The sequence below is a fragment of the Macrobrachium nipponense genome, chromosome 13, assembly GCF_015104395.2.
Source record: "Macrobrachium nipponense isolate FS-2020 chromosome 13, ASM1510439v2, whole genome shotgun sequence".
Taxonomy (NCBI): domain Eukaryota; kingdom Metazoa; phylum Arthropoda; class Malacostraca; order Decapoda; family Palaemonidae; genus Macrobrachium; species Macrobrachium nipponense.
The window spans coordinates 15609993-15636919 of record NC_087206.1 but is presented as its reverse complement, the minus strand read 5'-3'; the positions used below and the strand labels follow the sequence as shown (position 1 = coordinate 15636919).

Here is a 26927-nt window from a genome sequence, read left to right as displayed (position 1 = left end):
TTCAGTGGTAGAATTCTCGCCTAACCACGCAGGAGGCCCATTTTAGAATATGAAGAGTTGATGATAGTGAAATAGGAAGGGTAATGATAGAGGGGTAGGATGGTTACTGATAAAAATTGGCATTCATGATAGTTGGGACAGGTTTGATGTCAAAATAGTATGCGTAGGTCACTGACAACTCCTGCAGCTGTACAGTAAACTACAATGTTTTCCTTAGCTCTGTTGTACATGGCTACCACTTCATAATACCACCATTTCTTTAGATAAAAATTATAAAATACTTCTACATCACAAGCAACCTGTCTCACTTGGAAATAACAGCTACTGACTAAGCTCCACCTTTAGGATTTTAACTGCTTACCTAGAATTACCAGACCAGTAAATTACTGGCCAGTCATCCTGTTCCTCAAAGGAGATTTGCCTTGATCAGTAATATAATAATAATGGTCCATCTTCATATTATTTGAAATATTCATTTCATTATGAGCAATAATCCTAGCAGGTCTTCACTCGCAACTTAACCTGTAAACTTCACGTTGGGGATGTCACCAAATCACATTGAGATCCACACAGCAGGAATATTTCGGCTGATCAATCTAGTTCGCTCCCAAGTTTACAATTTTAATGCTAACTGAGCAGCACTGCTTTAACATTAGCTATTTGAAATCAACCTCGATTTCCTCTTCCATTCAAAACTATGCATTGGATGGGAATCGAACACGGGCCTCCCGCGTGGCAGGCAAGATTTCGAATACTGAACAACCGATGCTTGAAAAGCACTGAAATCTTTTACTTCTTATACACCGCTGTTGACGCTGCATATGAAACGTCACTACCAGAACCACAAGCGATCCCTCTCAGCTCAGCCAGGTACCAACTTATCGCCTATAGATGTTAATTCCTATTTTCTGTGACCTATGGTACACACTGTGTACCACAGACTTTCTTGATAATAGTACTTGATTTTAATTTAATCTAGGTCCTTCACAGAGGGAAGAACATGATACCAACATCATCTACTCATACGTAATTTAAGGTATCAATATCTATCTACCTATCTGTCCATAAAAATATATATATATATATATATATATATATATATATATATATATATATATATATATATATATATATATATATATATATATATATATATATATATATATATATATATATATATATATATATATATATATATATATATATATATATATATATATATATATATATATATATATATATATATATATATATATATATATATATATATAATATATATATATATATATATATATATATATATATATATATATATATATATATAATATATATATATATATATATATATATATATATATATATATATATATATATATATATATATATATATATATATATATATATATATATATATATATATATATATATATATATATATATATATATATATATATATATATATACATATATATATTATATATATATATATATATATATATATATATATATATATATATATATATATATATATATATATATATATATATATATATATATATATATATTATATAATATTATATATATATATATATATATATATATATATATATATATATATATATATATATATATATATATATATATATATATATATATATATATATATATATATATATATAGTTTATATATATATATATATATATATATATATATATATATATATATATATATGCATGTGTGTGTAAGGGTTACATTTAAAAATATATATATATTCCATATATAAATAAGCCAATGACCCAAGGGGTCACTGTTGAGATAGCAAGGAGTGTGATACAGATTGATAAACAGAATGCAAGCTAGGCCTTGGCGTGTTGTATAAGCGACGCCCTGGTTTGCATTTGCCTGTGATAATCAAATCCATTGTTGTGTCAAACAGGTCACAGTGCTTTCGCCTGAGAACCTATTGACCTATAACCCACAGACGTCTACGTGACTTCCTCTCACATGTTCGTCTGTCTGTATGTTAGTATGCTGAGCTAAGCTTTGCTCTCCTATGATTTTGTAAATGCATTGTAACTCAGAACTCTACTTCCCCTCCTAGACTCCAGTTCTCTTAACCACCTTCTTGCCTCTACTCAAGAGATGTAGTTTCGCAAATATATTGTTAATGTTATCATCATGAGTTTGAAACATCTCCGCCTTTATACCAAAAGAAGATACTGACTTAGAAATTATCGTCGCAATCTCCGACGAGGATGGGAAGTATACAACACGAGACTTGCGTATAACATCGCAGGTCTTAATAACCTCACAGTGCCCCTCGTTATACAAGGCCTAGCACTACATTCGTGGCAGCTCTAATCGTTCAATGTCATCCGAAGACTAACAAAATGTAACATATCAGAAGTCAACGAAGGCAAGAGAATCTTCAAGCAACTTAGTCTCTCTTATGGCAACGTAAGAAATGTCTTCCATTAAAAATCATTCAAGAGATTGTATCATCGTTTATTGAGCATCTCCAGCACTTCAAGAAACAAACCGGACATGTCTGCAGCATTGGATCATCACGGACCAAGCAACGGGAGACGAATCATTCAACAAACAAACAACGCACAATCAGAACGCCAGCTGAGAATTTGGGTCACCGCGGAGCAGCAACATCGAAGCCAAGGCCGTGACGTCACCTAAACAGCAAGATCTTCCTCTTATATACCAAAGCTAAGTACAATTCTTTATTCATTTTGGTGTGTGACTTTGAGTGTTCTCCATACACAGATCGACCGTCCATTATTCCTGGAGGTGAGTTATACGTTATTCTTAATCTTCCTTTCTTGCAGGAATCTATCTTCAACTTCAAATTCTCGCCCTGCAGGACTTTTTATCTTTGTTGCTAATTTTTTTTTCTTCCAGAAGTTATCCGGAAATATCCTTATCATATCTGTTTTTAATCTTATCATTTTGGGGGACACTGTTATCTGTAACACATTTTTTCTTATCTTATATTGCATATGCGTTTACGCAGTGGACGAGTGTATTCATATAGATATTTCGATAGGATCGCTAGTAATCGTAGTGATAAGAAAAAAACAAAAATCATGATGGCTACCTCTGCACCCATTAACCCCGCACCCAACAACCCGGTAGTAACCTTAGTCAGTGCTAGGTCTGCAATTGCTCCCTTTCAAGGCTGGGTCAACGGGTTCTTGCCTCAAAGCGTCGAATCTTGGATCTCATAAGTGGATGCTCATTTAAAAGCAAAATGCATCACTGACCCATCCTTACAATTACAGGAAGCTAAAAGTTTCATTGACTTTGCTAAAGGAGATGCAGATTCGAAACTGAAAGGAGTCTCTTTCCAAGAGGCGGATACATGGGATGAATTTAAAATTAGATTACGGGCCATATATGGCGGTGAAGAAGCCTTGGATGTAGTTTTAGCTTTGAGGAACATCATTAATCTAGTCTCTATGACTCAACTTAACGTTGTAGAGAGGGCAGCACTAATTGCTGACCAGCTGAATGAATATCGGGATAGTTTGCTTACTTCCTCTTGGGTTACGGGAAGGAGCATGGCTGTGAAAGATTTTATCAGGCTCACATATTTAACCTGCTTGACAGCTATGTTTTTGGAAGCCTTGGTACGCTGTTTTGACAAGAAGCTATCGCCCGACAGTATGGAGCTAGACTAAGAAACATATGTCTAAGTGCACAGATCTGGACCCCTTGCTTACTCAAGTTTTTGCAAAGAATGAAAGTAAACCAAAGCAAGTAAATATAGTCAATAATAACGCAGAAAGGTTAACTTGTTTTAATTGTAAGCGCACAGGGCATATGATTGGAGACTGCCGAACACGTTACTGTTCAATTCATAACACCTCCAGTCATTCTTACAATCACTCCTTCTCATGTAACCAACAGCAACATAATGCTAAAAACCCACAAAATGTTGCCAATGATAATAAGAAGAAGAATCCTCATTAATATAAAAAGAAATAGGTAAACAGTAACTCTGCTCAAAAACAAAAACAAACAAATCGTGCTTCATGAAATTCTGTTCCCGGGCCGTCTGTCTAAAACTCTCAGAGTCAGTCAAACTTTCCGAGTGTGCAAAGCAAACCAAATACCACGTAATTAACTCCAGCGGGGGAGAGAGTGATGTTAGGTCATTCGTATCAACATCTTTTGAATCAAATAACAAATTTAATCACTTACAAGATCTATGTGAGATCCAGAATTTTCCTATGAACCACACGACCGAATCCAAAAAATCAGTGCAGGTTCCCGTAGAATTTCACCGTATACATGCTATTATCAGTAAAGATGAATTACGTCCTAAATTGCATGCCGTAAATTTAGAACACCGACCCTTCACACTGTTTTTTGATTCCGGTAGTCCACGTAATATCTTGGATTTGCGGACTCATCACATGTTGTTTTCAAACTTCCCTATTGAAAAGTCCGGAGTACGACTTTCGGGTATTGGTAATAATGAATTAAGTGTGGTAGGCATAACTCAGATTCAGTACAAGGTGGGTAAGCGCACGCTTACCGATACCTTTATAGTTGTAAAAAACATTGATATGTATCCAACTGTAATTATAGGATACCCGTCTATGGGCATGCAAAACATTACCTTAGCCCCTGCCAAACACGGTGTGTATATCAAAGGAAAATTCTATAAATCTTCTAACACCTTAAAATCAGTTTTGGACAAAAAAGAGACAAATAATCAAACAGTAACGCACATTGAGGAACCAATCATTTGTCTCATGAATCATGACATTGTTCAAGCAACCCAACAGAATTCTCGCACACCCGTAATAGCAGATTGCATGCAAACTCTCGAGCCGAACGTACCTTCGAATATATTAGTGCGTGTAAAGAAGACTTTGCCAGGATCTGAAATGTTAATCCTTTCCGACACACTGAAAATTAACGGATTGTCCGTAACACAAGCACTATACACTGTTGATTCACAGCAACAAGTTAACATTGAAGTCTGTAACCACTTGAATACCAATCTAGTGATCCACAAAAATCAACACATCGTGGATACGGAAGTTTACAAGTATCGCATTCTTACTGTTGATGAAATTAATCATGCTCAACCTGTTGTGGACGAATCCCTCTTACAATCTATCAAAAGTAAAATCAATAAAAACATTCAAGAGGAGATTCAGCAGAAATTTTTTTATCTTCTAACTATCATGATGTTTTCTCCACTACCGAGGGATCTCTGGGAAAAACGGATGTCATAGAACACCAAATACGGCTAAAAGACAAGCATAAAGTCATTTACGTACCTTCGTACCGACTCCCTATGAAATTCCAGAATGAGATCAATGATGAAGTAGGTAAATGTTAGAAGAAGGAGTCATTAGGAAATCGAACAGCCCTTATAACTTCCCCTTAATCGTCGTACCGAAAAAAGATCGAACTTGGCGTATTTGCATAGATTTCCATCGCTTAAACGAGGAACGATTCCCGATCAATTCCCAGTGCCATGTACTGACAATATTTTATCCTTGTTAGGATAGAACAAATATTTCACCAGTTTAGACTTACTTAAAGGCTTTCACCAGATACCTTTAGAAAAAGAGAGTATCCCATACACCACCTTCAGCACAGCCATGGGACATTATGAATTTTTACGTATGCCTTTTGGTTTACGTTGCGGCCCAATTACATTCACCAGAATGATTAATATAGCGTTCGGAGACTTGTTAGAGGATACCCTACATGCCTATATGGACGATCTTGTAATCTTTTCTAATACTTTAGAAGAACATTTACGTAAACTAGAGCTAGTGCTGCAGAGACTAAGGCAACATAATTTAAGAGTGAAGATAACAAAGTGTGAGTTTTTAAAAACAGAACTAGTCTATTTAGGTTTTACGGTGTCTAGTCAAGGTCTTTGGGTAGTCCACGATAAGGTGTCGGCTATCCGTAACTTTCCAATACCTACTAACGTCAAGGGGATAGCAATTTTTAGGCTGTAGTGGATATTACCGGCATTTTATACGCAATTATTCAATTATAGTCGCTCCTCTAACCGATCTTATGAAGAAGGGCGTAGATTTGATATGGTCTGAAAAGCATCAACAAGCGTTCGATACCTTGAAAGAGGAATTATGCAGTTCACCTATCTTAAAATTCCCTGACTTCTGTAAGGAATTCTTTATCGCAACTGACGCCTCAGACCAAGGGGTAGGAGGGGTACTGCTTCAGCAATATGATAAACAGTTCTTCCCTATAGCTTTTTATTCACATAAACTGAGACCTTCTGAAAGTAAATATGCAGTAATAGACAAGGAAGGGCTAGCTATTGTTAACTCACTAGTACATTTTAAATTCATAATATACGCCTATCCTGTCATGGTTCTTACTGGCCATAAGCCCCTCACCGACTTCTTCAAAGGCTTTAGTCACAGTCCCAAAAGAACTCGGTGGCATATGATCATTCAAGACTTTGGCACAAGGATAGGATATCTACCTGGGAAAGCAAATATCATTGCTGACGCACTATCACGCAACCCCGCGCCATCTTGTATGGAGCCATTACCTGAACTAGTAGATATATTAACAACCATGCATAATGTTAAAGCTGTATCTGAACAGGAAGACCCAGGTTGGAGCGCTGAACTAGTACAGACTGAACAAAGGAAAGATCAGCAGTTAAAGAAAATAATAGATGCCTCGAACGGCAATCCTAAAGATAAGGAATGTGTGAAGTATACGCAGCAGAATTATATAATTAAGGATAACATTCTGTGTAGGTCCGTGACAAGGAAAACCCGCAGCACCCTGCAGGTGACTAACGACCAGGTAGTGGTACCAACCTCGCTTATACCAATCGTCTTAAACTGGTTGCATTCCGATCCATTACATGGTCATCCAGGGTTCTCTATCATGTCACAGAAAGCCAAATCACTATTTTATTGGCCTATGATGCTTACAGATATAAAAAAACACATAGCCAATTGTCACATTTGTCATGAAAACAAAGGACACACTAAGACACCTGTCAGCTTGGGGGCGCCTATCCCGTGCCCAACCAACCCTTTGAAAGAGTACACTTAGATTTATTAACAGGGTTTTATGAGTCTGACCGAGGAAATAAGCACCTCTTAGTGTTAATAGATGCCTTGACTCGATATACAAAATTGATAGCACTAAAAACTAAAACCGCAATTGAATGTGCTAGGAAATTTTACGAATGCTACATTTGTAAACATGGAATTCCACACATGATAATCTCTGACTCGGGTGGAGAATTCAATAATCATTTCCTTAACTCGTTGTGTGAATTCCTTTGCATTAAGAAAATCAATAATGATTTATCACCCAGAGTCGAATGGATTAGTTTTGAGTAAATAGGAACTGTTTTAAATGCCTATGAGTTTACTTGGGGAACGACCCAACGGGATTGCCATACCAGCGTTCTATGGCTAACCGCATATCATGTCTATCAAAATGTCGCCGCACGAGGCATTGTACGGTACCCCACTGGGACATCTTCCATGTATTTCGCCTACACCAATTTGTCAAATCCCCTACGGGATGTTATGGAAGCAAGTGTAAGCTGATATAATATACTTCGTAAGAATTTAGAAGAATCACAAATCATAATGAAAAGAAATCATGATAAAATCGCTATGCCAACTAAATCATATGCAGTAGGCGATCAAATATATATACAGGTATATGTACGCAAGGGTTTGAACTACAAGATAAAACCTAAGTTTGAAGGCCCGTTTAGCATTTTAGAAATATTAACGGCCAACAGACTAAAAGTTCAAAACATATCCCTACCTACTGACGTGAGAACAATGCCGTTGGCTCATGTTCGCAGTTAAGGGAAAGAGGGTAGAAGGAAAGAAAAGAAAATTAAGATAAGAATTTATGTATGGATATAATATATATATATATATATATATATATATATATATATATATATATATATATGAAACATACCTAATAAAAAGTATATATGAAACTTGCATGATAAAAGTGTATACATGTATATAAAATTTGTATGAAAATATTTTATCTGTTTTGTATAGTAGTAGTTAATTCAAACACGAGTAATTACATATATCTCACTAATTGCAGGTTTCCAACATGAAGCATATATTGTTTGGATTGGTACTGTTTGTTCAGACATTCTAGTCGTGTGGGAAGAGTGCTAAAACAAAAAATATACATTTTACACATGGCTTTATCATCGAAAGAACAGAGGACATTTTCATTACAGCAAGCAATATAGTTCTAGAAGTTGATTTGCGAGCGATTTTCCTGCCAGAGGATGATGTCATTAACCTAAAAAGCGACTTATCGCGGTTTGCCAAATCATTGAATCAATTACACCCTCATCATTTTCCTTTTAATCCAGAGATTTCGATAGCTCAAACTTTAAGTGTCGCAGAGATGTTGTCATTCGACTTGCAAAACAAAACTGCTGAAGCAGAATGCTTGGCTCGTGATCTACTTATGTGGACCGTGAGACACAGTACCCTAGAAAGACGTAACCTGTTTATATTTGCGGCACTCAACGTCTTCAGGTCTGTTGCAAGTTTAGGTTTGGGAATTTCAAATCGTCTTAAGCTTAAAGATAAGAATAAGAGAATTGAATTTTTGCAACATGAAAAAGAATTAGCTTTTTCCGAACTCTGTAAACAATTATGACATTTTTATTTTAAAATAAATTTTTAAATATACTTACCAGGCAGTTATATACATAGCTATATTCTCTGACGTCATGACGTCACCACAGATTTTTCGAAACTCGCGGCAATCGCCGACCGTCGGTCAGGTGATCGTTACCTGTACACCCTCTAGATAGTTACCTGGAAACCTCAGATTTTCTCGCCCTCTAGTCCCCTGAGGGGAGGTGGGTGGGTTTCTGATTGTATATAACTGCCAGGTAAGTATATTTAAAAATTTATTTTAAAATAAAAATGTCATTTTTAAATATGTAACTGACCTGGCAGTTATATACATAGCTGATTGACACCTTTGGAGGAGGGTCAGAGACAGCAACATCGTTGTGAAACAACTACTTGATAGGTAACTAATGACTCTTACCTGCTAAGGAAGCTGACTTGACAAGTACTGCCTCTTTTCGTCTGCTCTCCTTAGGAGCTCCAGCTAAGGGATGTGACCTGTGCAGCTGAAGAGCTCAAAGGGGTTTGTCGACGGGACGTGACCTCTATGTGACAAAACCACCTATGCCCTTGATATGGGCTTAAACAGGCAATAGACCACCTAAAAATTCAATCCTTACATACAAGTGATTGAAATAACACACGTATACTCTAGACTGTTGAAGGTCTCCCCTAATCTTCAACAGACAACCACAAAAACATTAAGGGCCTAACATGTAGGATTAGAGGCATCAACTCCTTCACCTATCACCGAGCCAGTGGCTACGAACGGCCCAAGGGTTCTGCAATCTTCATAGACTGTTTCTATCTGTCTAAGATAGGATGAAGAAAAGACGGAGCTGCTTCTCCAGTACGTTGCGTCTAAAATGGCTTTTAGAGACTGATTCTCCCTAAATGCCACTGATGTCGAGACTGCTCGAACTTCATGGGCTTTTGCCCTTAGCGCCTTGTAAAAAGTTTCATTGCACTCAATGTGTGCTTCCTGAATCACACTTCTAATAAAGAAGGCCAAAGCGTTCTTTGACATAGGCCTCTTGGGGTCTTTGACGGAACACCATAAGTTGTCAAAAGTCCCCCTGACGTCTTTGCATATCTGGACAAAGGGTCCTTTCACGTTCCTGGCCTGCAAAGTCTCGAAGGCTGGGAATAGTAAACGATCTAGGCCAAGGATTGGTTGGTGTCACGTTCTTGGCTAAGAAACCTAAGGTGGTCGAACAAACCGCTTTGGATTTGCTAATTCCCACCCATTTGTCCATAGCTTGAATCTCGCTTACTCTCCTTGCAGTAGCGAGAGCAACCAGAAAAAGTGTCTTTCTGGTTAAGTCCCTGAAAGAGCTTTCCTGGATTGGTTCAAACTTGTCAGACATCAAAAACCTTAACACTACGCCCAGGTTCCATCCTGGTAGTTGTTCACTCTTTTGCTTAGTAGTGTCAAAAGATCTAATCAGGTCGTGGAGGTCCTGATCACTAGACAAGTCCAGTCCTCTATGTCTAAAGACTGAAGCCAGCATGCTTCTATATCCCTTAATCGTAGTCGTGGCTAGACCTACTTTAAGTTTTAAGTGAAGAAGGAAGTCTGCGATCTGGCTCACAGACGTGTTGGACGAGGACACCTTCTTCTCCTTGCACCAGCTTCTAAATACCTCCCACTTCGACTGGTAGACGTTGATGGTCGACGTCCTCCTCGATCTGGCGATAGCTTTAGCTGCCTTTCGCGAAAAGCCTCTAGCTCTAAGGAGTTTTTCGACAGTCGAAAGGCAGTTAGATGCAGACCGCGGGTATTCTTGTGATACCGTTTGAAGTGGGGTTGTCTGAGCAGATCTGGAAGCCACGGAAGGGTTCTTGGAACGTCCACTAGCCACTGCTCATCTCTGCGAACCAGTCTCGCGTCAGCCAGTACGGGGCTATCAGGGTCATTCTGGCTCCTTCGGACTGTGTGAACTTCTTCAACACTTTGTGCAACACTTTGAAAGGTGGGAAGGCATACAGATCCAGCCCTTTCCAGTCCATGAGGAACGCGTCTACTGCCACTGCTTGTGGGTCTGGAACCGGAGAGCAGAACGCCTGCATTCTTTTTGTCTTGTTGGTCGCAAACAAGTCTATGGAGGGCTGACCTCATAACCCCCATAGAGTTTTGCATACCACCAACTTGAGAGTCCATTCCATCGGAAGGACCTGGTTCTTTCGGCTCAAAAGGTCCGCCCTGACATTCAGCTCTCCCTGTACAAATCTCGTTCGGAGAACAATATTTCTTTCCTTTGCCCATAACAAAAGATTCCTGGCTGTTTCGTTCAGGGAAAAGGAGTGGGTGCCTCCTTGCTTTTTGACATACGCTAGAGCAGTCACGTTGTCCATGCTTAGTTCCACTACTTTGTCTGCCACACACTCTTCGAATGCCTGAAGAGCTAGAAAGGCGGCCATCAGCTCTTTCTTGTTGATGTGCCACGATTTCTCGGTCTCGTTTCATCGCCCCGAAATCTCTCTGTTCGCTAGTGTTGCTCCTCAGCCTAGGTCGGATGCGTCCGAGAACAGTGTTAGCTGTGGGTTCACTTGTTGAAGTGAGACTCCCTCTCCCAGCTTCGCTGAATCCATCCACCACTTTAAATCGTTTTTGACCTCTGCTGAAATTGGGAAGGTGTCTGAAAGTCTTTGTTCTTTCCTTTTCCAATTCTTGTTAAGGTAAAATTGCAGAGGTCTGAGGGGCAGTCTTCCCAGGGAGACGAACTGCTCGATCGAGGAAATGGTCCCCAGAAGACTCATCCATTCCCTCGCCGAACATTGTTGTCTCCCCAGGACTTCCTGCACCCGAGTCAGGCATCGGTCTTGTCTCTCCTGGGAGGGAGAAGCCCAAAAATCCTGAGAGTTCATCAGAACTCCTAAATAAATGATCGATTGAGAAGGTTCCAATCGAGACTTCTCCATGTTCACCACTAATCCTAGTTCCTGTATTAGGTTCAAGTTATTTCCAGGTTCCTCTAGACATTGCTTCTTGGAGCTGGCTCTGAGAAGCCAATCGTCTAGATAAAGTGAGATGCGGATCCCCCTTCGTGCAGCCATTTGGCTACATTCGCCATAATTCCCGTAAATATTTGCGGTGCCGTGCTGAGACCAAAGCATAGAGCCCTGAACTGGAATACTTTTCCTTCGAATAAGAACCTGAGGTACTTCCGAGAGCTCGGGTGGATGGGGACATGAAAATAAGCGTCCTGTAGGTCTAATAAGACCATCCAATCTCCTGGTCTTAACGCCAACAGCACTGATTGCGTTGTCTCCATCGTGAATTTCGTCTTCACGACGAAGGCGTTCAGGGCACTGACGTCCAGGACGGGTCTCCATCCTCCCGAGCTCTTGGGTACCAAGAACAGTCGATTGTAGAACCCCGGGTTCTCTTGGGGTGAAACATGTTCTATCGCCTTTTTTAAGAGCATAAGCTCTACTTGTTCCTTCAACGCGAGTCTCTTGTTGACATCCTTGTAACTCGCCGTCAAGTCGAGGGAATCTAATACTATAGGAGGTTTGGTGGAAAACGGGATCTTGAAGCCCTCCCTGAGGATTTGAAGGGTCCAGTTGTCTGCCCCTCTGGCTCTCCAGGCTTCCCAAAACATTGAAAGTCTGGCTCCAATTTGTGTCTGGAGGACTTTCATTTTATGGCCTCCTTTTGGAAGGGGGCTTGCCGCCTTTTCTGGAGGACTTCCTAGTAGTTCCCGACGTACCTCGGGACTGTTACCTCGAAATAACTGTTGCGGCTGTTTCTCCTCTCTCGCTCTCTTGGCCGCAAACGAAGAAGGCAAAGCCCCGCTGGCTGCCATCGAGATCAGGTCCTGTGTGGTCTTCTGTGTAAGTGAGGTGGCAATATCCCTTATAACCTCATGAGGGAAAAGAAATTTAGAAAAGGGGGCAAACAAAAGCTCTGCTCTTTGTACTTGTGTGACCCCTTTAGCCGTAAAGGAGCAGAGGAGGGACCTTTTCTTCACGATCCCTTCCGTGAAAATCGCTGCCACTTCATTCGTTCCATCTCGTAACGCCTTGTCCAGACAAGACACCACGCTCAAGAGATTTGGTACGTCCGGGGAGTCCTTCGCTTCCACTTTCTTGGCGAGAGCACTCAGAGACCAGTCGAGAAAGTTCAGGACCTCAAACACTCTGAACAAGCCCTTCAGCAAATGATCAAACTCTTGCATCGTCCACATAATCTTCGCTGCACACAAGGCGTGCCTACGATTGGCATCAACGATACTGGAGAAATCTGCCTGAGAGGAGGCAGGAACTCCCAGGCCCAGGATTTCTCCAGTCTCGTACCAAACACTAGATTTTGAGGCCAATCTTGCAGGGGGAAAAACGAATGCAGTTTTGCCTCGCTCCTTTTTGTCTTTCATCCATTCGTTCATCTTTGCGAGAGCTTTCTTGGCAGAAATGGAAAGGACCATCTTCGTAAAAGAAGCCTTCTTCTGAGTCCTCCCACAAAGGAACTGAGACAGGGGAGAATGAGGGGCTGCGGGCTTGAAGTCTGTTTCAAAAAGTTCTTGAAACAGGAGCATAAGGGTCTTATAGTCAGAAGGGGGAGCTTGCTCTTTCGTCTCTTCTTCAGAACAGCAGGAGTGTCGTTGGTACCAATGTGCTCCTTGGGACTATGATCAACCGGGGCGTCACGCTTACGAGCGTCGGTGTCACATACATTCCTCTCACGCACGCTGGTGTCACGTTCCGCGATGGCATCATGCTCGGAAGCGTTGCGCGCGTGAACGTCATGTCCCAGTGTTTCATAAGCGTCATGCTTGTTCGCAATCTTCTTGCTGCTGACGCTTAGCGAAGTCTTCATAAGTTCCGGGGCGTCAAGCTGACGCTTCAGTTCTTGCAGCTTTTCCATCAGGGCTGACAGCTGCTGCTGCATGCCTTGCAGCATATCCTTGGTTTTATCGCCCTTAGAGGACGAAGATGACTGGTCCGATTCGCCCGCACAATCTGTAACCGGAGGAGCAGATTTATCTAATGCTTCCTGTGAACGCTCGGTAGGAAGCTCCCTTGGTAATTCCTCCCAAGCCGAAGGCGGAAGAGGAGCGTGCATCGATGGAGCTGCCTTGCTCTGTTTAGCTGGGGAATCTTCCGATGACGAAAATCTCTCCGGAGAACTCCAGTGACTGCAGCCTGGCAGTTGCTCATCGGACGAGACTGCACTGTCACGAGGTAACTTCCTCTTGAGAGGACGAGAAGGCGTAGAGTGTCGCCATCCTCGACAAGGGGAGACGTCGTTGGATGACGAACCAAAAACACTTGACACGCCTTTTCTAGGGATGTCTGAAGCAACCTGGGAGGCGTCAACAGGTTTGATCAAGGGCACGCCCGACCGGATACTAGAGCCTCTCGCCTCCCTTCGACTTTCGACTTTACGTCTCCCATGGGTCCAGGAGCTTGTAAGAGGTCTAGGTCTAGAAGCGCGACAAGACCGATCGGACGCACCCTCCACTACACTGGCACTAACACTTAACTTGTCACTGACACTGACTTTTGTACCTGCACTCAAAGCACTTACAACAGTCCAGGTACGATTGCCCTGCTCAGTAAGAGAGGCAATTTGTTGTCCCATTCTTTCAAGAACCGCTTGAATACCTGCAATAGCTGAGTCCTTTGCCCCCGACTCGATGACAGGTTCGGGAGCTGCTACCTCTACTAAATGACATTCAGAAGGAACAGGGGAAGGACCTATGGGGTTATCTACCACTTCCTGATTAGCAGATGAACGGGAAAGGGAACTTCTTAGTTCTTCTAACCCTATCTCTCTCAAGTTTACAGACATACCTGTCCAACTCCTTCCACTCTTTATCATCCAAAATCATGCACTCATCACACCTATTCTCAAACGTGCAATTGCGGCCTCTACAATTCACACAAAGTGTGTGGGGATCCAGAGAAGCTTTGGGAAGTCTAACTCTACACCCCCCCTTACTGCAGACTCGATAAACAACTCCAGAGTCCGACATCGTTAATTGAGTAATCCAAAAACAAATCCAAAATCAATCCAAGTCAACAACAGCGAAAGCCAATAAAATACTTCACCAAACAATGAAATACTCTAGCGAGCAGCGAAAAACCTATCAAGGAGCCAACAACAGCGATGTTGTCGGCTCGGGTGACAGAGAAAATCTGAGGTTTCCAGGTAACTATCTAGAGGGCGTACAGGTAACGATCACCTGACCGACTGTCTGCGATTGCCGCGAGTTTAGAAAAATCTGTCGTGACATCATGACGTCAGAGAATATAGCTATGTATATAAATGCCAGGTCAGTTACATATTTAAAAATAATCAATCAATCAACTTATGACATTGGTGAACGAACATTCCAGTAATATCAATCAGATGATGGATGAGCAACACCTGCTGGCAACATTAGCATATTACAGTTCTAAGGTAGACCATATCCGTACAAAAATTTCACATTTTATTGAAAAATCAAAAGACTATGCGGAAGCTATCACAAGGGGTGTTCTTTCACCACATCTCTTGCCTATCAAAGATTTAACATTAACTTTAAAGAACAGACGAGAGAAACTTGGTTATATTCCTTTGTTAGATGCACATAAGATAGAATTTTATTATAGCTTAATATCAGTAAGTGTTGAAAATTACAGGATCATGATTAACATTCCTTTTAATTCTTCTGATGCCTGGCAATCTTACAAAATTGCGCCGTTTCCTACTTTCATGACGAATAGATCATTACCAGTAATATCTAATCTGACAGGATACGTATTGATTTCCCCTAATAAGGAAACATTTATGGTTATCAGAGATCTGGATAGGTTCACTCACTGTTCAGATGCCATGGGTAATAATGTTTGTACAGCTGACTCCTTTGAATTCCACAATATATCAGGGGATTCATGCGAGTTAGGTCTAGTGCTAAACGGCTCTCTCTCTCTCATACACGTGAACAATGTCTGAAACAACTTTACCCTTTTGACGATTATAAGTTCGCTTACAGGCTGAATAACGGATCGAGGATATGATACGACAGAGCAGGGTTTCATGTCGCATGCCCGGACGGATCAACGGCCTCTTCACGGATGTTTGTCGCTGCGGACGGCTGCAGTGGAGTGACGCATAACTACACGGTCTGTGGAGTAAGCACCATCATAAGGGAACGAGCTTACTTCGCGAATTTTTCTTGGTCGAGTACCATCATCCCAGCTTTAATCCTTCCATACAACGCGAAAGTGGCCCATCAACTATCAAAACTGTCTGGTATGGACCGCACTTCAAGGGCTTACCATGTCAACGAGGATCTACGGTTCTACACACTGCTGGCTGTGACATACGAGTTGGTGGTGGTTCTGGTCACCGCTAACGTATTTGCTTGGTGTAGGTTGAGGCAAACAAGAATGGATCATCAACAGAATGTCATAACAGGCCCTGACACTTTCCCATTAGCCCTTAAGGCATTTGACTTTAGCGCTACTTGAAACTGGCCATTTCATTTGACTCGGGAGAAGTTGTTTGGAATTGTGTTTTGTGTGAAAAGCGGTTTGAACGCTGGCTAAATGTGTAACAGGAACCTCCGTGACATTGCATTCCAAGTGTATAGTATGAGAAGCTTAATTATCATTTATCATTCAATATATCTGGTAGCGCACCTAATATAATCAATTGAAGTTCTACAACGAATCAATATGTCTGTGCATGTACGCACCAGGAATCTATATGATGTGCACACTTATCTGAATCTATTTTTATATTAATCAGGTAGCAACTATTCTTAATCAGTTACCTATTATCTTACTTGAATCATTATATACATGAATATACTAATCAGGTAGCACCTATTCTTAATCAGTTACCTTTTATCTTATCACATTTTTGGTACCATTTACTTCTTAACCATATATGATTTTTAGAATGTAATTCTTGTCTCATGCAATCATCAGACGTACGGCAGTACTTTCTGTTGAATATGTATTCTCATGACTAACAGTATATAACTATCATTATGTATGACATGTTACCGTTAATATTAGTATGATATCATATGCATTTATCTTGTACGTGGATCTGTATCTCCCATGTATTATTCTTTTTACTTATGAGTATTTATATACATCTGATTTTTTTTACATATAATCAGTTGCATATCATTCCTTAACCACTTGCTGGTAACTATGGGTTAACTATATATTCACATTAATTTCTCTATCACACTCCTATGAGTCATATACAAGTTAAACTTTAATGTTCAGTGTTTGGTTTTGTAGCCGACCGAGCAATTAATGTAAGGGTTACATTTAAAAATATATATATTCCATATATAAATAAGCCAATGACCCAAGGGGTCACTGTTGAGATAGCAAGGAGTGTGATAAAGATTGATAAACAGAATGCAAGCTAGGCCTTGGCGTGTTGTATCAGCGACGCCCTGGTTTGCATTTGCCTGTGATAATCAAATCCATTGTTGTGAGAACCTATTAACCTATAACCCACAGACGTCTACTTGATTTCCTCTCACATGTTCGTCTGTCTGTATGTTATTATGCTGGGCTAAGCTTTGCTCTCCTATGATTTTGTAAATGCATTGTAACTCAGAACTCTACTTCCCCCCCTAGAATCAAGTTCTCTTAACCACCTTCTTGCCTCTACTCAAGAGATGTAGTTTCGCAAATATATTGTTAATGTTATCATCACGAGTTTGAAACATCTCCGCCTTTATACCCAAAAAAGATACTGACTTAGAAATTATCGTCGCAATCTCCGACGAGGATGGGAAATATACAACACGATACTTGCGTATAACATCGCAGGTCTTAATAACCTCGCAGTGCGCCTCATTACAAGGCCTAGCACTACATATGATCATGTAAAGACAAGCACTCCCTAAAAATTAAGGAGTGCTTAACCTTACATGTTCGAAATAGTGTGTTAAACTATACAGTAGTTATAGAGTGCAATAAGGAACTATAATATTACCATGAAAAGATAGAGGAATTTTTCAAAGCCCAGAGTGTACAACATAGCATAAAAAATAAAAATAGAAAATGGGAATTGACAACCAGCGAAAACTGGCTTTCTTTAAGTTGACAGTGACTTGACAGTATTAAGATAAAAAAATGGCAACAATTTGGTACACATTTTCTAGGCATCGGTGGTTCAGTGGTAGAATTCTCGCCTGCCACGCGGGAGGCCCGGGTTTGATTCCCGGCCAATGCACAGTTTTAGAATATAAATTTTAAAAAATTGATGATAGAAGAATAACAAAGGTAAAGACTGCAGGGTAGATAGAACACAAATAGGGATTGGCAATCATGGTAGTTGGTGCTAATAAATGGTGGAATATAATGAACAGTTCAACGACAACCACTTATACAGCTATACAGTAGACTGAACATTTCCTTGGCTCCATTTTGCATGAATACCATCCAATTACCATAAACTGTACTACAACTACTTCTACATAATAAGCAAGCAATCTCGTTTGGAAATAAAAGCTACAGACAAAGTTCTCCTTTTAGAATTTGAACCACAGACCTATGCATTACTGGATCAATAACTTATAGGTCAGTCATAAGTATGTTTTGTCCTGATTAGTAATAACAACAATCTCCATATTGCTTAACCCTTTACTGCCGACTGGACGTATTTTACGTCTACATTTTTTCTCTCTCGTGTGCCGACTGGACGTATTTTACGTCGACTTACAAAAGTTTTTTTTTTAAATTCGCAGAAAAATACTTTTAGGCCTACCAGCCTAAAACTTTTGAATCACGCGCCTTGGAGGATGCTGGGAGTTCACGGATCAAGGTGTTGTTTTGTTTACAATCGTTACGCAGGCGCGCAAGCGCGAATTTCTTTCTTGCCGCACTAAAAAGTATCTGTGACACATCTCGGAAATTATTTCGTCACTTTGACATAATTTTTGTACCATTGTAAATTAGCAGTTACATGAAGTATTATATATGAAAATGTGTGCATTTTTATGTAGAATACAACAATAAAATACTCATGATTGTAGCTTATATCAGTTTTGAGATATTTTCACATAAATAACGATAATTGCCAAAATTTCAACCTTCGGTCAACTTTGACTCTACCGAAATGGTCGAAAAACGCAATTGTAAGCTAAAACTCTTATATTTATTTTAGTAATATTCAATCATTTACCTTCATTTTGCAACTAATTGGAAGTCTCTAGCACAATATTTCGATTTATGGTGAATTTATGAAAAAACTTTTTCTTTACGTCCACGCGGTAACTCTTCCGAAAAAAATCATACATGCGATTGTGGTAATGTTTGTACCATTTTAAAATTAGCCGTTATATAAAGTTTTATATATGGAAATGTTCGCAATTTCATGCACAATACAACTAAAAACAACCCATAGTTGTAGCTTTTATCAGTTTTGAGATATTTTCATATAAATAACGATAATTGCCAAAATTTCAACCTTAGGTCAAATTTGACTCTACCGAAATCGTCGAAAAACGCAATTGTAAGCTAAAGCTCTTACAGTCTAGTAATATTCAGTCATTTATCTTCATCTTGAAACCAATTCGAAGTCTCTAGCAAAATATTTAGATTTATGGTGAATTTGAAAAAAAATCTTTCCTTCCCTCAGCGCGCGGATTCTCCGCCACAAATCTCCGAAATGCGTACGTCCCTTTCTCGGAATATTTGCTCCATTTCATATTAGGCATTTCATAGACTTTTATATGTGAAAATGTGCGCAATTTTATGTAGAATAAAACAAAAAATATTTGAAGGTTGTAGCTATTCTTATTTCCGAAATAACTGCATATAAAAAATATATATATAAAAAAATTCGACATTCGGTCAACTTTAACTCGTCAGATATGGTCGAAAACTGCAATTGTAAGCTAATACTCTTACAGTATAGTAATATTCAATCATTTGTCTTCATTTTGAAAGAAATTGGAAGTCACTAGGACAATATTTAGATTTATGGTGAATTTTTGAAACAAATATTTGTTTACGTCCGCGCGTTACGAATTCATGCATTATTTTGTGATAATATTTTCTCTGTGTTGCTTTTATTGTTTTACAGTGTGTTATATACCAAAATGATCGCAATTTAGTGTACATTACAACGAAAAAAAAAGTAACTTGTTACCTTTAACCGTTTTGCGCACAGCGCGATTTGAATACAATTATATATGGAATTTCGTTTTTGCGCTATCATATATCGCATTATTTATATATGATAATGATAATTTTTTTCATTTCTGATGGTTGCATACTAAACTTCAGCCAATGACAAAAAAAGGAGCCAAAAATGAACTCTTAATCTTGAAAACTAAGCGCGCTGTGATTTTTTGAAAAAAATATTTTTTCCGCTTCCGCGCTCACTCTGAAACACCTCTGGCACACGAGAGACAATTTTTTTTTTACCTCTTCGGCGTTTATGGGTTAATATCCCCATTGCGGAAATACAACAGCTGATCAAGCTGGTTGAATGTTAAGTCCCCAGTTTAAACACTATCAGCTATTTTAAATTACCCTGGATTCCCTCCTCCATTCAAAATTTTGCATCGGCCGGGAATCGAACCCGGGCCTCCCGCGTGGCAGGCGAGAATTCTACCACTGAACCACCGATGCTTGAGAAAGCACTGAAATCTTTTACTTTTCATTCATTCCTGTTGATGCTGAAAATAAAACTTCAATAACAGCATCACAAGTAATCCTCTATTAAATAATAAGGGAGTTTTTCAAAGCCTATGGTGCACAACATAGCATGAAATTTAGATATAGAAAACGGGAATTGTCAACAACCGACAACTGGCTTTCTTAAAGTTGATAGTGCCTAGACAGTATTATGATCAACAAATGGCAACAATTTTGCATACATTTTCTAGGCATCGGTGGTTCAGTGGTAGAATTCTCGCCTGCCACGCGGGAGGCCCGGGTTCGATTCCCGGCCGATGCAAATTTTTAGAACATATAATATAAAGATCATGATAGTAGAATAAGAAAGGTAAGGACTGTAGGGTAGAAAGAACACTATTAGGGATTGCAATCATGGTTATTGGTACCAATAAATGGTGGAATATAATGCACTGTTCTCCAACAACCACTTCTGCAGCTATACAGTAGACTGTGACCATTTCCTTGGCTCCATTTTGCATGACTACAACTTCAAAATACCATGCTTTACTTAGATATAAACTCTACTACAACTACTTCTAAATTATAAGCATGCAATCTCGTTTGGAAATAAAAGCCAGGGACTAATTCTCCTTTTAGAATTTGAACCATAAACCTATGCATTACTGGATCAATACCTTATAGGTCAGCCACAAGTATGTTTTGTCCCGATTAGTAACAACAATCTCCATATTGCTTACTATCCCCATTACTGTAATACAACAGTTGATCAAACTGGTTGACAATTAAGACCAGGATTCCCTCCTAAATTTTAAATTTTGCATCGGCCGGGAATCGAACCCGGGCCTCCCGCGTGGCAGGCGAGAATTCTACCACTGAACCACCGATGCTTGAGAAAGCAATGAAAGCTTTTACTTTTTATTCATCCCTTTTCATGCTGAAAATAAAACGTCACTACCAGCATCACAAGCGATCAACTCAGCTCTGCCAGACACCAGCTTATCGACTGGAGATGTTAATTTAAAGTTGACAGTGCCTAGACAGTATTAGGATCAACAAATGGCAACAATTTTGCAGACATTTTCTAGGCATCGGTGGTCCAGTGGTAGAATTCTCGCCTGCCACGCGGGAGATCCGTTTTCGATTCCCGGCTAATTCAAATTTTTAGAATATATATAAATAAAGTTGATAGGAGTAGAATAAGAAAAGTAAAGACTGTGAGGTAAAAAAAAACTAATAGGGGTTGGCAATCATGGTAGTTTGTACTAATAAATGGTGGAATATAATGCACAGTTCAACGACAACCACTTATACATCTATACAGTAGACTGACCATTTCCTTGGCTCCATTTTGCATGAATACCATCCAATTACCATAAATGTACTACAACTACTTCTACATAATAAGAATGCAATCTCGTTTGGAAATAAAAGCTATAGACAAAGTTCTCCTTTTAGAATTTGAACCACAGACCTATGCATTACTGGATCAATAACTTATAGGTCAGTCATAAGTATGTTTTGTCCTAATTAGTAATAACAACAATCTTCACATTGCTTAATATCCCCATTGCGGAAATACAACAGCTGATCAAGCTGGCTTAATAATACGTCCCCAGTTTTAACACTATCAAGGAGGATCTGTTTAACTTCTAACATTAACATCAGATATTTTAAATCATCCTGGATTCCCTCTTCCATTCAAAATTTTGCATCGGCCAGGAATCGAACCCAGGCCTCCCGCGTGACAGGCATGAATTCTACCACTGAAACATCGATGCTTGAGAAGGCACTGAAATCTTTTACTTTTTATTCATCCCTGTTGATGCTGAAAATAAAACGTCAATAACAGCATCACAAGCAATCCTCCATTAAATAATACAAGGAATTTTTCTAAGCCTATAGCGTACAACATAGCATGACATTCAGATATAGAAAACGGGAATTGGCAACCACCGACAACTGGCTTTCTTAAAGTTGACAGTGTCTAGACAGTATTATGATCAACAAATGGCAACAATTTTGTTAATATTTTCTAGGCATCGGTGGTTCAGTGGTAGAATTCTCGCCTGCCACGCGGGAGGCCTGAGTTCGATTCCCGGCCGATGCAAATTTTTAGAATATATATATAAATTTTATGATAGTAGAATAAGAAAGGTAAGGACTGTAGGGTAGAAAGAACACTATTAGGGATTTGCAATCATGGTTATTGGTACCAATAAATGGTGGAATATAATGCACTGTTCTACAACAACCACTTCTGCAGCTATACAGTAGACTGTGACAATTTCCTTGGCTCCATTTTACATGACTACCACTTCAAATTACCATGCTTTACTTAGATATAAACTGTACTACAACTACTTCTAAATTATAAGCAAGCAATCTTGTTTGGAAATAAAAGCTACAAACTAAGTTCTCCTTTTAGAATTTGAACCACAAACCTACGCATTACTGGATCAATACCTTACAGGTCAGTCACAAGTATGTTTTGTCCCGATTAGTAATAACAATCTCCATATTGCTTAATATCCCCATTACTGTTAAAGTTGTGATATTAACATCAGCAATTTTAAATCAACCTGGATTCCCTCCTATATTTTAAATTTTGCATCGGCTGGGAATCGAACCCGGGCCTCCCGCGTGGCAGGCGAGAATTCTACCACTGAACCACCAATGCTTTAGATGGCAGTGAAAGCCTATACTTTTTATTCATCCCTTTTCATGCTGAAAATAAAACGCCACTACCAGCATCACAAGCGATCAACTTAGCTCTGGCATCACCAGCTTATCGACTGGAGATGTTAATTTAAGTTGACAGTGCCTAGACAGTATTAGGATCAACAAATGGCAACAATTTTAAAGACATTTTCTAGGCATCGGTGGTTCAGTGGTAGAATTCTTGCTTGTCATGCGGGAGGCCCGGGTTCGATTCCTGGCTAATTCAAATTTTCAGAATATAGTATATGAATAAAGTTGATGACTGTGGGGTATTAAAAACACTAATAGGGATTAGCAATCATGGCAGTAGTTGCTAATAAATGGTGGAATATAATGCACAGTTCACCGACAACCACTTCTGCAGCTATACAGTAGACTGTGACCATTTCCTAGGCTCCACTTCAAATTACCATAAACTGTACTACAACTACTTCTACATTATAAGCATGCAATCTCGTTTGGAAATAAAAGCTACAGACAAAGTTCTCCTTTTAGAATTTGAACCACAGACCTATGCATTACTGGATCAAGAACTTATAGGTCAGTCATAAGTATGTTTTGTCCTGATTAGTAATGACAATAACATGTTCTGAAGGCGACGTTTAGTACGTATATATACGATTGATTTTTCCTGCCTTTCTTTCAAGGTAAATCATCTATAATGTATTCTCTCTAGGTCTGAGGAAGTGTTGTCGACCTTATCCAAACAAAAACTCTTACTCCCGAATCCCTTTCATCATAATTTTCCTGATTTTCTAAATCTAAAGCGAGAATTCATCAATCACTTTGCGACTTGCTATGTAGCGAGACAACACGCTGCTGGCTGGTCGTTCATTTACACGGAATTTTGGTCTTTCAATGCAGGGGGTAGAGGGGCTATAATCCTTTCTAAGCCAACTTAGCATCAGTCATGAGTTGTTTTCTTCTGTTTTTCTTTTCCAGCTCTAGCGCAAATGAAAAACGATAAGTACGTAATTGTAATTTATTGATATTTTTCCTACTGAAATATAATAAAATGTACTGGAACATTACAGAACAAGAGGTTAGATGTAGAACGCACAAACTTTCATTTATGAAACAATGCACAAGTACCATATTCGAAAGGAAAGTGATGTACAAAATTCTTGCGCAACATTGCTGAAAATTCATCCGATAGTGATAACAATGAAAAATTAAAACAGAGGGTAAACAAGGTAAAGACAATAAAGTATGAATATGTGTAATGATTCTGAATGGGTTGCCAGTAATTTCCGGTCCTAAGATTTCTTATTTGACAACGTTGGCAGTTTCATTACATCGATAAAGGAAAATCTATAAAAACAGATGATGAAATTTATCTATTACCATTTTCTTAATCAATTTACCCTTTGGTCTAAGTTGTGGAGAGAGAGAGAGAGAGAGAGAGAGAGAGAGAGAGAGAGAGAGCTGTTTTCTTTGTATTCTACTTTACCCTCTTTTGAACACTGATGCCATATACAGAAATTCGAACCCAACAATTTTGACATTGATAAAATATAACGTTAGAGGAGCACCCTAACAACACTACAAGAGGAACAATATATATATGAGTATGCATGAGTGTCAAGTATATAATATGACTTATAGTGCACACAGAAACACTGTACACAATATGGGTGTCAATAGCTACGTTTCCAAACTTCTCCCCAACTTATAATCTGACTACAGATAATTTGCATTCCACTATTCGGGGTTCTTTAATCCGGTCATAAAAGCCTACTTATCCCTCCCCCGGGCTGTCCAGAAGAAAGAGGCCCTTCCGGGACAAGGCCGAGTTAATCTGCCATCACTTGAGGAACCAATAACAGTTTTTTTTTTTTATCACACTGTTTCATTTATTTTCATCGGTGAGTCTGAGCTAGACATTGGGAGTTAGTATGTTTTATTTAGGTGATTAGAAACTAGATTATCTTCACCCCATCTTTTTATCAAAGCATTTTACTAAATGATTTCAATTCTTCAGATTTCAGTTAATTTTACGTCTTCACGGTTAGATATCAGAACCTAGCATTGAAAGGTGTGGTGGCGTGTTGCCGCATCTACACGACGTCCAAGCTTAGGTCAAGGTTTTATGAATCAAATCTGGGAAAAGGGGCAGCGTCTAGAACGTACTACATGTCCTTGGTCATTTTGGTTTGACTATGATACGGATAACAGGCGATTACAGAAATTTGTACGATAGCATAGTAGTTGATATTGAATGAAATGATGGGTTGTTTTTGTTTACTGCCCCCGTTACCTCCCACCCAGGATGAATTTGATAAGCTTGGTATTAAGGTCTGGAATTATAAAAAGTCCTTTTGAAAGATTCCAGTTCCTACTTTCATTGATGATGGCCAGTTCGGATTTCCCTTGTCAACGGTCAAAAGTCACAGGGAAAGTAAAAGTATAAAAGTAATTTGCCTGTACAAAAGTGGTATCACTAAATCCGCCAATGTCCATGAAACAAGGAATTGGAATCGGTCAAAAGGACTTGGGATAATCCGAGGTACCATTCTCTTACTAATGTTCGAGTGGTTCCACCCACCAAACTCGAAGGTGGATTAGATTAGATTATAAAATTTTTGGCACATAGCCAAGCGCCGGAGCCGAGGGGCCATTTCGAGGGAAAGAAGAGATGACAACAATACCAGCTGATCATTACCTTGGATATGCCTCCCACTCTCTCTCTCTCTCTCTTTGATATATATATATATAGTATATATATATATATATATATATATTATATATATCTATATAATAAAAGATTATATATATATATATATATATATATGTATGACTGGTAAAAATGTTCTGTAACAACAGAATTCCATCTAATAAAAGGAGCCCATAAACACACCAAAAATGTAGAGAGAAAAGTACTATATTTCAGAGACTGCTGCCTCTCTTCAGGTATATGAATGAGAAAAGTTTACAGAAAAGGTGGTATTTATACCAAGAGATTTGTCCACAAGTAAGCCAATTTAGGTCACCCCGCTGATAATCTTCCTTTAATCTTCTTAAGCGTTGGTTGAATGAACACTGCGTCGACGATATCTGATATCCAAGCCCCTTTTGATTCTTCCTGGAAGAAAGAATCACCAGTACGAGAAACGACATTCTTCGTGCTACACAGAGATGATATGGAACTCAATCTAATCTTCGCCTCCTCACTACGGACCACATATACAGGTATCTGATTTCATTCTGTTCTGACATTGCTGCCTATAATAGCGTGACTCATTCCAACAGACTTTTACGCAAGTTAAATAACCTAATAGATAATAGCACATGGAACAATCTTGAACAACAAGACAAAGTTTTAAACTTATCCAACACCCCCCTTACTGTAAATCAACATTTAGTTTTAAATTTAGGCTTATCCTTTGCCCTTATGCCAGACCGCAAAAACAACCTAGACTTCATAGTGGCTTTTGATAAATTCATATCTGACAAAACTACAGCCGTGAAGAGATATGTTTAAAAGGAGTGTTACTAAATGCTTTAACTGACCTTCATAAGAAATTTCCTGTTCCCCGCAGATTCATGATAGTCATCCACTCGCTAAAAAAGTAGATGTTATAATAAGTAGATCCGACAAAGACGGCAAAATTGTAATAATGGACAAAGACTTCTACCTCGACAAAATCAACCAGCTCCTTAGCGACACAAATACTTACGAAAAACTGACGAAAAATCCCCTCCAGAAAGTTCCACAGAATTTTTTTCGGGAAAGTAAGATTAATTGGCCAAGACAAAAAGAGTATGAACTATTAGAGAAATTTAAAGTAATTATCCTAATTACCCTACTTTTATGGTCTTCCAAAACTCACAAAGACAATCTTCCATTCAGACCCATCGTTTCATGCGCCGGAGCTTTCAATTACAAAATTTCTAAATGGTTATCTGGCCTCCTTTCTCCTTTTTTAGGCACTTTTTCTC

At 39.0% G+C, this 26927-nt stretch overlaps 1 protein-coding gene and 3 non-coding genes across 4 annotated transcripts in view; 1 reads left to right on the top strand and 3 right to left on the bottom strand.

Annotated features, from left to right (window-relative positions):
* The window catches only part of LOC135225658 (uncharacterized), a 230601-nt gene that overhangs the window by 93127 nt on the left and 110547 nt on the right, over positions 1-26927 (bottom strand). The gene's annotated exons all lie outside the window — the stretch shown is intronic.
* On the bottom strand, positions 20191-20261 carry Trnag-gcc (transfer RNA glycine (anticodon GCC)). The gene has a single exon. It is a non-coding gene; the product is annotated as a tRNA-Gly (tRNA).
* Positions 20519-20589, top strand: Trnag-gcc (transfer RNA glycine (anticodon GCC)). Its single transcript has one exon. It is a non-coding gene; the product is annotated as a tRNA-Gly (tRNA).
* Positions 21087-21157, bottom strand: Trnag-gcc (transfer RNA glycine (anticodon GCC)). Its single transcript has one exon. It is a non-coding gene; the product is annotated as a tRNA-Gly (tRNA).